Source organism: Triturus cristatus, chromosome 6 (genome assembly GCF_964204655.1).
Source record: "Triturus cristatus chromosome 6, aTriCri1.1, whole genome shotgun sequence".
NCBI lineage: Eukaryota > Metazoa > Chordata > Amphibia > Caudata > Salamandridae > Triturus > Triturus cristatus.
The window spans coordinates 953742048-953756467 of NC_140589.1; the positions used below are offsets into that span (position 1 = coordinate 953742048).

At 49.7% G+C, this 14420-nt stretch overlaps 1 protein-coding gene across 1 annotated transcript in view; it reads left to right on the top strand.

Annotated features, from left to right (window-relative positions):
* Positions 1 to 14420, top strand: part of ACAT2 (acetyl-CoA acetyltransferase 2) — a 345929-nt gene that overhangs the window by 74910 nt on the left and 256599 nt on the right. The window lies entirely within an intron of this gene.

A 14420-nucleotide genomic window follows, 5' to 3' on the forward strand; every position in this document is an offset into this window, starting at 1 on the left:
TTGCAGATACATTAACACTCACAGACATATGGCGTTGGCAGCATCCTCAGACTAGAGCTTATTCCTTTTATTCAGGAGCCCACAAAGCTTTTTCAAGGATAGACTACATATTTGCTCCGGTGGGTGAACAAGGAGAGATACATAAGGTGGAGTACTTGGCAAGGGGCCTCTCGGATCACTCGCCCTTATGGCTCACAGCGGGTACCCGTACACAACGACAGAACGGGGAATGGAAACTGAACCCATGCGAACTCAAAGACACCCAGGTTGCTAGGGAACTCAGGGGAGACACGGAGCTGTATTTTACAGAGAATGTGGGGTCAGTGGACTCGGCCATTACACTATGGGAGGCATACAAACCCGTACTACGGGATAGGGCACAAAACATTATAGCCCACAAAAAACGAAAAGAGGAAGAGGAGATCACTGGGTTGGAATCCCGACTACTACAGCTCGAATCACGGGCAATAATCGCTCTCTGCTACGCAGCCTACAACTACTTAGACCGGAATATTTCGCACTGGCCAAAAAAGACGCGCAGCACGTGATACAAGCCATGCACCGGCGTCTGTACGATGTAGGCGACAAGACAGGTAGATTGCTAGCGTGGGCAATAGCTAACGCCTTTGCAGACTACTACAAGACCTTTTACGTGCAACGTGAATTAGCCGAGCTGTCACAGATCCAGGTATATATGCGGGCAATACAACTCCCCAAATTAGCAGACAGCGAGTCAAAGACACTAGACGATAAGATTACAAAAGGAGAAATAATGACAGGCATTGGCCAGTTGAAAACTGGGAAGGCCCCATGGTCTAATGGGCTACCTCTGGAATTTTTTGGGCCCACACCTCCTCCAATTATATTTGGAGGTGCATGAGATGGGAAGCCTCCCCAGAGACTTGCGGACAGTCACAATCGCGGTAATCCTTAAACAGGGCAGACCACCACAGGTGTGTAGCTCATATCGCCCTATCTCCCTTATAAACATGGGGCCATATGTATTAAGCCTTTTTCCCGTTTGCAAACGGGCTGATTCTCAGAATCGGCCCATTTGCGAATTGGAAAAAGCCTTTTGGGATGTATCATTCCAAAAGGCCATCGCAAAATAGAGAATTGCAAAATTTGCGATTCTCTATTTTGCGAATGCCATTAAGGAATTGCAAATTGCGATTCCTTAAATGCAATTCTTTAAGCACCAAAAATTTGCTATTTGGCCTTAAGGAACTGCAAATTACCACCAACTTCAAGTTGGCGGTTAATTGCGATTTTCTTTAAAAAAGCACTTTTGATTTTTATAAAGTGCCATATGTCGCAAAAATGTGCACACATGCATATTTCAGGGGTGCAACAGGGTGTCCTTTTGGCACCCTTGCAACCTTGAAATTGCATTCTCAATTTGCGATTCTCTAATTGGTAATCGCAAATTGAGAATGTCTTCCCATTCCTTCCAATGGGCCTCCTAGCTCATAGGAATGAATGGGAAGGTATTCTTTATTTGTGAATCTCAATTTGCGATTCTCAAATAAGGAATATGTAGGATTTGCAACATTTTTAGCAAATCCTACAGATATTGGATTTTGCGATTCTCTAATTGCGATTCGCTAAAATTCGCAATTTGAGAATCGCCAAACTCTTTTTTGATACATATGGCCCATGGAGACTAAGATATTAACCAGAATGCTAGCAAACAGGCTCGCAGCTGTAATTGCTGGTCTCATTCATAGAGACCAGTCCGGTTTTATGCCCAAAAGGTGGACGAGGCTCAACCTGAGGAGACTGCATAATTGATTGGAGGTGGTGAACAAAATAGAAGATCCTCATCTCGTCCTGTCCCTTGATACCGAAAAGGCATTTGACACTGTCCACTGGCCCTTTCTCATGTCTGCTTTAGAGGAGTTCGGATTTGGTCCGGTATCCAGGCGTTGGATCGCCGTTCTCTACAAAAAACCCATGGCTAAGGTTCGAGTCAACTGGGTAGTGTCACTGGAATTCCCTATAGGTAGGGGTATTCAACAGGGGTGTCCACTATCCCCTCTGCTATTTGCTCTGGTGCTGGAACCATTTGCCTTTGTGATCCGAATGCACCCGGACATAACAGGATTCCGGAGTGGAGAAAATGATGGGACCGACTAACGCATATCTCTATATGCTGGTGACATATTAATGTATGTCACAAACCTGGAAACGGCCCTCCCTGCGATCATGGACAGTTGTGAAACATATGGCATACATGTGGGATATAAAATCAACTGGGGAAAATCATACTTATACCCAGCAGACAAGAACAGTGGCTATACAGTTGGACCAAGCCAACTCCAGCTGGCACGAGAGGGCATAAAGTACCTAGGGATCTACGTCACAACTAATACACAGTAGCGCTGGATCACAACCTCTATAGGGTGCTCAGAGAATTTCGCGCAGACGTGGAGAGATAGAGGAGTTTACCGCTGACGTTGCTCGGCAGAGCAGCACTATACAAAATGATAGTGTTCCCAAAATTCCTTTACGTTCAGCAAAACACTTATCAGCCAATACCAATTGAGGTGTTCAAAAAAAGTGACATGTTACGGACATTTCTTTGGGACGGGAGACCGCCGAGGATATCGCTGGCGATGTTACAACGCAACGAATATAATGGCGGTATCTCCCTGCCAGATCTTCGGTCATATTATTGGGCAGCCCATCTAGTTGTTGTGAACGAATGGCAACACGGAGAGAGAGAGATCATCCCACATACGTACTTGAACGCACACAGTTTACTAAGCACCCATACACGCATTATATATATATATATATATGGGGGGAAGGGCGCTGCACAGCTCCTGACAGCGACACGGATTGTTGTAACAGCATGGAAACAGGCTGAACGACAAATGAAATGGGATGGCCGGGTCACCAGAGAAACCCCGCATAGGTGGGGACCCGGCTTCAGAAATCACGAAATTGCGAGGTTTCCGACTATGGGACCTGCTAGGCATTTCACAACTTAAGGACATATTACGCTGTAAAGAGCTGGCCACTTTCTCACACCTTCAGGCTGAGTATGATATGAACACAACTCAACACTACAAATACCTGCATCTGGCCCATGCATGGCGGACGCAGCATTTAGACACCACTGACATCCCTGAATACGCACCTTTAGAGGGATGACCCTGATAGGGGAGTTAGAGGAAAAGGCAGTTTCCTGGACATATAAAACTATAATTAATAATAAGCCAGACACATTGCAGAAGCTGCGGACGAAATGGGAGTCAAGAGTTGGGTGAGATGGAGGACTTAGATTGGGAAATGGCGTTGATGCTTCCCCGAGAGGTGGCCATTAAATCACGGCTGAGACTGATTCAATTAAAAATCTGCATAGAATTTACTATGACAGAGCCCGAATGCATCACATAAGGAGGGCGGAAACACCTGATTGTTTGCGCTGTAGAGCGTCAGAGGGTACATTCTTTCACACAGTTTGAGAATGTTCAAAGATTCGGCTATACTGGGCTACCCTGTTGGAGGAGCTGGGAACTATTCTGGGAGAGACAATTCCGCTCAATCCCACCGTAATTGACCTCCCCAAACCAAAGTTGACCTTACTTCAATTGGGATTAGTGGTGGCAAAACGCAACCTGGCTAAGGCATGGGGGGCTGTGACGAGTCCGTCTCTGGTTGAATGGGAAAAGAGTATGGATATGTACATGTTGGGGGAAAAGACGTCCTATAAAGCACGGGGCTGTCCCAGAAAGTTCTGGAAATTATGGAAACCATGGCTCACACATTATGGACTCCCACTCTCTGATTCACAATGATTTCCTACGGTGGGTGTACGGGTGGAGGGCAATGAAGGGGCCCACAATGATGTGCTGGTGTATGATACAGTTATTTGATTGTCCGCCACTGCTATTTGAATATGATGCAGACGTCCAATTGAATATGCTAATACGTTTTGCTGCTGAACAATGTTTTTGTACTGCAGTTAAGAAAATGCCAATAAATATATTTATTTAAAAAAAAAAATAGAAAAGAATAGGCCCTTACTGCAGGTGGAGGCTGAGAGTCGTCCATAGCAGATTTTTCATAGGTTCTTTGCTCCCTTCTAGACCAAAGTTTATCACAAGTTCAAGAGAACCACTCCAGGTCTGGCCTCTGCTCAGCTGCGCATACATATTTGCTAACCTTGGCAAACCCTAACGCAACTGAAATAAAACCGATTTAACAACTTGAGGAGTTTTGCTGTTCTAAATGAAATTCCAGAGTTTTGGATCAACTTCAACACCCCCAACGGGGAACAAGATTGAGCGAATTCTGGCAATTTAAAGCAACCTAGGAATAACATTATTTTTTGTAAGTACTTAGCCCTTAATATCCATGAGATCTCCAATATTTCACCAGTTAAGGTCTTTGTAGAGTGTATCCAACAAAGCCGAAATATTACCGTTGTAAACCTCTTTGATAGTGGAAGGAAGAGCAGTGCCTAAATAGTCTCTACCCGAAGGACCTCCTGTCTTCTAAATGCCTCCTTACTTTCCTCTTTTTTTGGAGGCCACTCCCATACCCCTAGACCTTTGGTAGTTTATCTTGAATCCTGAAACTTGTGTTAAAATCTGAAATTCCTTCAGCAATGCTGGCATTGACACTCTGGGATAGATCAGGCAGCATAAAACATAATTAGTGGACAATACCACCTTTATCTGTCCAGAGTCCATGTCTAGTCCCCTAATGTCTATTAGATTTAACGTTTTGAAGGAATGGTTCAGCGGAGACAGCAAGAATCTTTGTTGACAATGGGCGAATCGTTCTTTCGTTCTAGACATAAGGGATGAATTGAGAGAACCAGAAATGGATCTTTAGCTTGGTGGATAGGTGTTTTTTTATTAAAACCTATTTTATTAGTTTTATATAGTGGATAGGTTTTTGAGATTGACATTGATAAACGAAGGTCTTCTATACCCTAAAACTGACTTTTTTTCTAATGACCTTCAATGTATAATTGCAATTTATTTAATCAAACATCTCCTCCACATATAGGGAGGGAAGGGGTCATCTGAGTATTATAGTGTTTGGCTCTGTCCAAAATGTTGAAGAAATTCTCATATTATGCACCCAGTCTGCTATGGAGAGATCATGATCGGTCAAATATCTTCAAGTTCGTTCAGAAGGATCCAGGTGAAATTTTTTTTTTTTTTTTTTTTTTTTATATAAAGACCTTTATTGTGCAAAAGAATGGTCACACTGCGTCACGCCAACAACCCGGAGGCAGGCCGCAATATCAACAAAGGTTAACAATTGAGGTGTACCAGATTAGGAGACGTAAACAATGTAATATCCCAACATTAATGGCGATACACACCCTCAACCCTGGTGAGGAGTACCAAGGCGTAACCAGTGTAGAGTGGATTGGTCTTACATTTTTGGGTTTCGTGTACTAGAAACGAATCCTAGGCTCACGGTCTCATCCAGGCACTCCGGCGAGTACTAGGACCGCAGCACATGAAAGAGGTACTGAACAGGTAAATCGTCCACTACCACCTTTTCACCCAACCCCCCCGCAACAATCGGAGGGAAACAGCAAACTTCGGTGCAGAGCTTATTACAAAAAGACAAAAAAAAACAACAGACATCTCATCTCGCATACGCAGGGGCTCACGTACAAGGGCCCGTCCGTCATAGAGGGACGACTACAAGCAGTATCGGTGGCTGCAGGAGGATCGCAGGGCAGCGGCCATGGGGCGGGGGCGGGGGAGGGGGGGGGAGGGAACGCAGCAGGACAAAACGGCAGGGCGCATGGACGGGAAGGGGGGCAACACGTCAAACCCGATGGGATGCAGCAGGCAGGGGATCCGGCAAGAGCAAGACATTCCACAGCCCTCAAACACATCCACCAAGCATGCATCCATCCATCCCAACACAATGCTCACAGGGCACAAAGGTTCACCCCATGTCGTCCGAAACACCCGTCCCAGGGGAGTCCACAGAGGTATCCGAACCCGCCCGCCCTCTAGTCCCCTGCAGGAACGGTTCCCAGATGTCATTGGGCCTAGACGCGGTGGGCATCGTCTCCCAGTAGTTCGTGAGTTGTGTCTGACCATATGTAACGTCTCGAACCCATGCGGCGAACGTGGGCAAGGCTCCACGGCCCCAGTGTATCGCCACCTGACGTTTAGCGTAAAGCAGCAGCATCGCGTGCAGTTTCCTGTCAACGGGTTCGGTGTCTTTAACGTATCCCAGGAGCCCCAAAAGCGGAGTGGGTTCATCTGACCTGTGTAAAATGTGATTGATGGCCTCAAAGATGCTCGACCAGTACTCATCCAGCCTTGGGCAGCTCCACGCCACATGGAGAAAGGACGCGTCAGCACCACCACACTTCCAGCATGAAGCGTCAGTGCGGATTCCCATGCGGTGTAGCAACACTGGTGTGCGATAGTACCGGTGCAAGAATTTGAAGTGGACCAGCCGTAGCCTATAGTTCGGTGACAGCGCCGTGAGCTGCTTACAGCAGTATTCCCACATGTCATCTGACAGGGCACCGTCCAGGTCTGCGGCCCAGGCCTGTTTGGCCACAGGCACAGTGAGCGGGGCCTGCTCCTGCATGCAGTTGTACAGCCTTGATACCAGTTTCGCGGGGGAGGATCGTGACAGCAAGTTCTGCAGGGCATCCAGTTGTGGGGGTTCCTCGGGGAATTGAGGCCACATCTTCTTGCAGGACTCCCGGAGAGAGTGATACAGAAGCGCGTCCGAGAACGAGGTAGGCTGACCGTCCTCCCGGACACCCAACGCTCCAAACGTCCCATCAGGGTAGATTTCTGCGAAAGTAGCCACCCGTTTCCCCTGGAGCGTGATGGTATCTCCCCTGGCGCAAAGGCAGGGCAGCATCGGGTTGCTTCGCAGCGGAATGGCCGGCGCATAGAGCAAGGGAAGGCCCGCCCTCCGGCGCAACTCCTTCCATGACCAGCGGATCATTTCAACGGTGTCCACCTCCTTCGAGGGGCGGGAAACCCTGCCATACAACGCCACCCGAAGTGGCAGCGGGGCAACCGCGGCCAATTCCACCGCTACATGCGGCTGGTAGGGGGTGGGGAATACCCAGAAGTGCAAAAATTGAGCCTGAGCGCACAGCGAGTAGAGCTTCAGGTCAGGCGCCCCGAGGCCCCCCTGTCGCAGCGGGAGTGTGAGCAAAGCCCAAGAGGTCCTTGCCTGCCGCCCAGCCCACACCAGAGATACAAGCAAGGAGCGGACTCGTGCATGGAAGCATGCTGTCATGGGCAGCGGAAGATTAACGAACAGATATAGGAATTTCGGGAGAACTACCATTTTCGCCAGTGCAACCCTCGCAACCAGGGACAGGGGAAGTTTGTTCCAGGCCTCCACTCTCCGCTCCAGCCAGTCGACCGCTCTGCCGAAGTTAAGAGACCATAGTTCCTGCGTGTCCCGACTAATCCAAATTCCTAAGTATTTGACCGCGTCGGTCTCCCAACGTAGGGGGTAGTCCGAAGGAGGTTGAGCTGTCTCGCCAGTTAGAGGGAACGCGACTGACTTGGACCAATTTATAGACACGCCCGCCAGACCCTCGAAACGTACAAATTCTCGGAGCAGTGGATTCAAATTCTCTGCGGGGCTTGAGACATAGAGTGACGTCATCTGCATAAAGAGAGATCAGCAGACTACGAGAGCTGAAGCTTATCCCTCTCGCCGTGTGGTGTTGGCGTATTCTGGCCGCCAGTGGCTCCATCGCAATAGCAAAGAGGAGGGGCGACAGCGGGCACCCCTGTCTCGTCCCCCTGGAGATGGGAAAGGGCTCGGACACCAGGCCATTTACTCGCACTCGAGCTCGAGGTCTGTCATATAGCAATTGGATGAGAGTAATAAAGTTACGACTGAAGCCCATCCTGCTCAAGACACGAAACAGGTACGGCCACTCCAGCGAATCGAAGGCCTTAGTCGCGTCTAAAAACACGACTGCAGCCTGGACAGAGGGGTGGAGATAATGTAGGATGGAGAAAAGTGTCCTGAGGTTGTGCGAGGTGGCACGGCCAGGAATGAATCCTGACTGGTCCGGGAGAGCGATGATCGGCAGCAGCGGCTGCAACTTGTCTGCAATGACTTTGGCGAAAATTTTAGCGTCCACATTTATGAGAGAAAGGGGACGATAGGAGTCCAAATATGATTCGTCTTTGTCGGGTTTTAATAGGGTGACTATGAGCGCCTCGCGCATGGAGTCCGGGAGGGCACCCAGCTCCAGCGCCTCCACGAATACGGAGTGCAATTTCGGGGCCAGTTCTTCAGCGTATGTCTTGTAAAACATTGTGGTTAGGCCATCTGGGCCGGGAGCTTTATTAGCTGGCATGCTCTTGATAACCTGAGCTATGTCTTGGGCCGAGACAGGCAGGTCCATGTATTGTCTATGGTTGTCATTGAACCAGACAAGGGCGATAGAGTCAAGAAAACCGTCCAGGGGAGGCGGAGCAGCAGAGTGCCTGGACGTGTAAAGGGAAGCATAAAAATCGGCAAAGGCCTTCAGCACCGCCTCTTGGCCCATGACCTGTGTCCCCTCACTATTCCTGATGGTGTGTATATAATGCGCCTGGGCCTGAGGAGCGATCAGTCTAGCTAGTGTCCTGCTCGGCCTGTCGCCTTCCCCATATCTGCGGGCTTCGGCCTGTTTCCCTAAAAACTTCACCTCCCTCTGTGCCTCCTCGTTGAAGTCCAACAGTTTTGCTTTAAGACTTCCTGCAATAGCTAACGTCGGGTCTCGGCAGAAAGCCAAGTCCAGCTCCTTGAGTTCTAGCTCTAGCTTAGCCAGTGTCCGACGTATGGTATGTAGCACCCCTGCCTGCCGAGCTATGCACTGGCCCCGTATCACCGCCTTAAAAGCGTCCCACACCACGGCCTCAGAGGAGGCCGAACCCTCGTTTTCGGCAAAGTACTTGACAATGTCATCTCTGATTTCTTCCGTGAACACCTGGTCCGTAAGGGCGTGGGCCGGCAACCGTCATGAGAACGCCCTAGGGGCCACGTCGGGCACACGCAGCTCTAGCATGCAGGGGGCGTGGTCCGAGAGCGACCTGGCCTGAATGTCAACCTCCCCCACCCATGTAGCCACCTCAGGAGATAGCAGCCAAAAGTCTAGGCGGGACCAAGCGTCATGATGACACGTAATACAGGTCCCCATTCTCTCCCCAGGATGACGAAGTCTCCACACATCAGTCAGTCTCCCCTCCTCCATCACATCTAGCAACGCCTGTCTCGCCTTCGCATGCGTCGGTCTACTAGCACCCCTTCTGTCCCAGTCATCGTCCAACACAACATTGAAATCCCCCCCCACCACTATCAGGCTACAATCGAGCAACACTATTTGCGCCCAAACATTGCGAAAAAAATCAGGGTCGTCTACATTTGGGCCATAGATAGCGGCCAGAACCAGCGGCCTGCCCTGCAAGGAGCCATGCACCAGTACATAACGACCCTCCTTATCCAGTACACAATGATGCTCTCTCCAATCCAACCCTTTCCGTATGAGGACAGCCACCCCCCGGGCATAGTTAGAGTAGATAGCTGAATATACATGCGACCACCTGTGGTGTTTCAGCCTGGGCGATGGGATCGAGTTGATGTGAGATTCCTGCAGCAAGCAAATGTCTACATTGTGTCTGGTCAACATGTTATGCATCAATCTGGCTTTTTTATAGTCCCCAAGGCCACGAATGTTCCAAGTCCACAGTTTAACTCCCCCCATGTCTATAGCACATCCAGGGCGACCAGGCCGCCACCCCGCTCCCCCCCCCCCCCCCACACCGACAGGCCCAGGCCGCCGCACACCCCCGCGCAGTACAGTCATGAGAATATAGATTGCAACTCGCTCCACCAGCACCTGTAACCGAACATTCAACAGCCCCCCCCACCCCCCACCCACGCCAACCCCCCAATCAGGTTGCGCTAGAATCCCATATGTGCTCTGAATCGCACTTGAGTCAAACGAGAACAAAAACAACGGGAGATTCCCCATGGGGCGAGGTGCTCCTAGCTGACACCCCTGAATACACAGGGTGGCTGCACACTGAAGGTAATACGCGACACCCGAGGGGCCCAGCAGCATGGAACAAACGGTACCTTAGTTGTTTGCCGTCCAGTACGCCTCAGACCTGTGACACCGACAGCAACCAAGACCCTCCCAACCTAAATAGGCCAGCTCCAGCAGTTCCAGTAGTGCCCTCCATTTCACCTCTTGAGGGAACCAAACAAGCCAGCGAGTGTCAGCTTTAGCTGAAAGGGGCAACACAGACCCCATTACCCTCAGTCCCTCAATCGTTGTCGCTTGTGCGGGCCGCTTCCTCCTCCAACCTCGGCGATTTGCGTCTGGCGCCAGGGCCACTGACATGTTTAGCAAACTTCAAGGCTGACTTAGCGTCGGTGAAGAAGTGGGCAGTTTGTTCATGGAAGATCTTCAATTTGGCTGGGTATAGCAAGGAGTATTGGACTCCGGCCTGCATCAAGAGTTTCTTCGCAGGTATGAACTCCTTTCTGGCAGCCTGGACGAGGGGGGTGAAATCAGGGTAAAATGAGATATGATTCCCTTTATGGATGATCTTGCCTTTTTCACGGGCCATCTGCAGGATGCGGTCCCTGTCCTGGAAATTGAGCAGCTTGGCTAGTATAGGGCGTGGGGTGGCACCTGGTGGCGGTCTCTTGCCCAGTGTCCTGTGCGCCCTCTCCACCGTAAATACCTGGGACAGGTCCGGGTCAAACAGCTCGTGTAGGAGATCAGTCACGAAGACCTCCATCTTTCCGGTGTTGTCCGTCTCCGGAATGCCCGTGATTCTAACGTTGGACCTCCGGGAGCGTGCTTCTAGATCGTCCGCCTTCGCCCGCATGGATTCCAGTTCGCGCTCAATATTGGTTATGTGATTTTTCGCCTGCTGCTGAAACTCGGCACATTCAGTATGCCTGTTTTCTAGGCAGTCTAGCCTCGTTTCGTGTACGTCCACTTTGGACTTGACCGCCTCTAGCTGTGTGGCCATAGCATCCAACTTTGCGTCGATACTCTTCAGGCTAGATCTAACCTCCATCATTAAAGCGCCAAAATCAATCTCAGCGGCAGGGCTCTTGGGAGGAGACGACGCGGCTCCCGTTTCCGCTGTGTGTTGCTTGGCCTTCTGCTTATGGTCAAAAGTCAGTTTGGGCTGCTTTGCATCCTTCGTGCCCCCCATTTCTGACACGCGTGGAGCACGGGGTGCAGGCTGTGGTAGTATGTTTGTGGGGCCGACAGGCACAGTGTGAGTCGTTGCAGGAGGGAACTGGGGGGTCAGCAGCCCCAATCCACGGTGGGCTGCTCAGTGTCCTGCTGTGACCCTACCAAGGTCCCCCCACGATCTCCGGGCGGAGGATAGAGCACGGGAAAGGCTCCGGCAGGATCAGGCTGAGGTAGTTAATACGGTTCCGTGCCCGGGAGCGGAGCTCCTTGTAGCAGGGCAAGATCGACACCTGTACGCCAAACGGCGATCCGCAGGGGCTCAGGGGTACGCCAAGCAGGGGGTTCACGCAGGGTGGGCTGTAGTGCGCCACGGGTCCACAGCTTCTCCTCTATCAACCCAGTAGCCCCGCAAAATGGCGGCGTCACGCTTCCGCCCAAGCCCCGACCTTCCCCCGAGCCGTTACCTCCGTCTAATGGTCGCTCCGCTCCCCTCCTCCGTTCACAATGGTCTCCGCGTGGTGGCCGCTGGTAGCTCCCAGCCCAGCGCCAAGAGCGCCAGAGTGGTCTCACCTCCGCCGATCTCCGTAGGCCCAGTAATCCCCGAGGCTCGGGCAGGCGTCACCGCCGTCTCGGGCTCCTCAGCAGCAGGCGGGCCTTGGTGCACGGGCCGGCGTCACCCGCGGCCGCCAGATCTCGGCGCCCAGCCGCTCGCGAGTTGCAAGGATTCAGTTGATCGTGCCTCCGGACTGCCGCAACAATTACATACGGAAGCCGGGCCCCTCGGTAGCGTTATGTAGGATATTGAAGGATTTATTCATGTGCAGCCGGCGGAGCTCACTCAAAGAGCGGCCATCTCGCTGCTCGGTTAGCCACGCCCCCCAGGTGAAAATTTTAACATCCATGTTCAGGAGTGTAATTGTCCTGTAAGAACCGCATGACTGGGGCACATTTTCGTAATGCAAGAGTAGATGCCATCATGTTCAACGTTACTATGCCTGTATTATAAAAATAATTAAAATCTGGTCAGGGTGGTGTCAATATTTTTATGAACGCCTTGTAGAAAGAAGTTGGGAAATTGTGGGACCTGGTGGTTTGCCACACAGTACCTTTGAAATGGCCTGATGAACCTTATCTTCTGAGATTGTGGAGTCTAGCCCCTCAAGCGAATCAATTGGGTTTGTTGGGTGCTGAACTTCAACTCCATAGTTCCACATAGTAGTGGCAAGAATAAAAATGCATAAGTGCTTTAGGACTCGCGGATTGGTTTAAACCATGCCAGTGTCAGAAAATTAAGAGTATATCATTTGGAGTTTTGTCTGCCCTTATTAAGTAGGTTAGCTGTCTTTCGGCTTGTCTGTCGGTTTCATAATTTCTTTGTTTTGTATCCAGCAATATCTGGGCCACATCCATGGTAAAAAAGGAACAGCATTAGCTCTTCTCTAGCCCTACAGAGTTGTTAATACGTTGTTCTAGAAAATATAGTTTTGATTCCTGTTTCTGAGATGTCTCTGCTCAGACCTTGACTGGTCTGTTTTTTGCTAACCTGGTAAGCATAGCCATGTGGGAAATTACTTCTCCCCTTAGTACATTCTTTGCTGTTACTTTCTCAATTTTAAATCTATTTATTAGGCTTTAGATCTACCATGAGATCCACATTATTTTTTTGGGGGGGAAATATTTTTATTTAGTTTATAGGTGCGGACAACCAAAGAGGGCAGGAACACCCCCCCCACAACAATTGTAAAACAGCAGAGGGAAGCAAGAAGTCACAACATCAGCATAGGCATAAATATGGTGGAGTGTCCAACAACCGATAAGGTTCGCAATAGTGCTTTCATAAAACATAAGGACGCTACATTATGAATATCAGGCTTGTCACAGTGAGGGCCTAGTTTCGCCATCGATTAGGCTAGACTGCCGACCTTGGTGCTGGAAACCAGGGTTCGAGCCTCAGGGTTGCGTCCACATCCTGTGATTCTGGGCAAATCACTTAATCTCCCCGTGCCTGAATGTGTAATGTAAATACGGTGCTCATGTAAAGCGCTCCAATACCTTCGGGTCGAGTTCGCGCTATATAAATATGCAACAAAAGAAAATCCAGTTCACCCGGACTTTGAAAAAGTTACGTGGGCACTGCCATGTATACATCCATCTTGTGTAAGGTTGTAATCTCTGATACGTCCCAGTGTTTGGCTAAGTCTCTCTTTGCCACCACCAGGCCCAGGTTGCTAAAGAGTAGCTTGGCCCGTGGGACATCCACATCAGTTGGAACACTGAGGAGAATATACTTCGGCTCCAGTGGAATTGTGACCTCCATTATGTTAGAGTTTCGTACTACCTTCGTCCAATAGTATTGTATGATTGGGCATCCCCAGAGCGTGTGCACAAACGTTCCTCTAGCACCATTACATCTCAGACAATCCGGAGACACCGCCCTCCCTATTTTGTGTATGTGTTCAAGGTCGTAGTAGACCCTATGCAGAATCTAAAGATGTATAAGCCGCAGTCTGGACTTAATGGCTTCCTCATGTGGGTGCACAAGGGCTGCCTCACAGTCGGTATCATCCATCTCACCCACACCCCTCTCCCATCTTACACTCAAGTTAGTCAAGGTGTCGGGCATATGGTTGGTGAGCTTTTTGAATGTGAGGTAGACTATCTCTTCTATGAGTAGCCTACCCTCTAGGGGAGCATAATCCGGTAGTTCTACTTCTTCCAGTCCCTTAGCCCGTCATGCATGGTGAGATCTACCTCATTAATAATACACAATGATATAATCAATATAACTTTAAAATACAACTTTTCATTCATAGGTTAGAAAGGACCGGAGTGCTGACCTTCACCAACCAAACTGAGTCTCCCGAAGAGGAGGATGTCAAAAAATAGCTTGTGCTTGAGTAGGACCAATGCACATTGGAGAAATGTGTATGTTGAAATAAGATGATTGATTGTTTCAGGTCGAGGAAACTAGTTGTAAAGAAAGGTGAATGGGTGATTAAAGCATCACCATGTGTTCTTCCTTGGAATATAACCTTTTTAGTAGCATCTTTCTCTTGATGGGAGTGTACATCCCTTGCCTATTTTGTATCATGTAATTCTAACTATTGTTGTGCAGCACATCTTGTCATTGGGTGTAAATCCTTATGCGGGGGCTTTTTGAATGTCTCCTAAGCACCCCTGTGAATCTTTTGTGCCGCCTTCTTGTCTCAAGACCTCATGGTACCTTTATTTTTTTTTT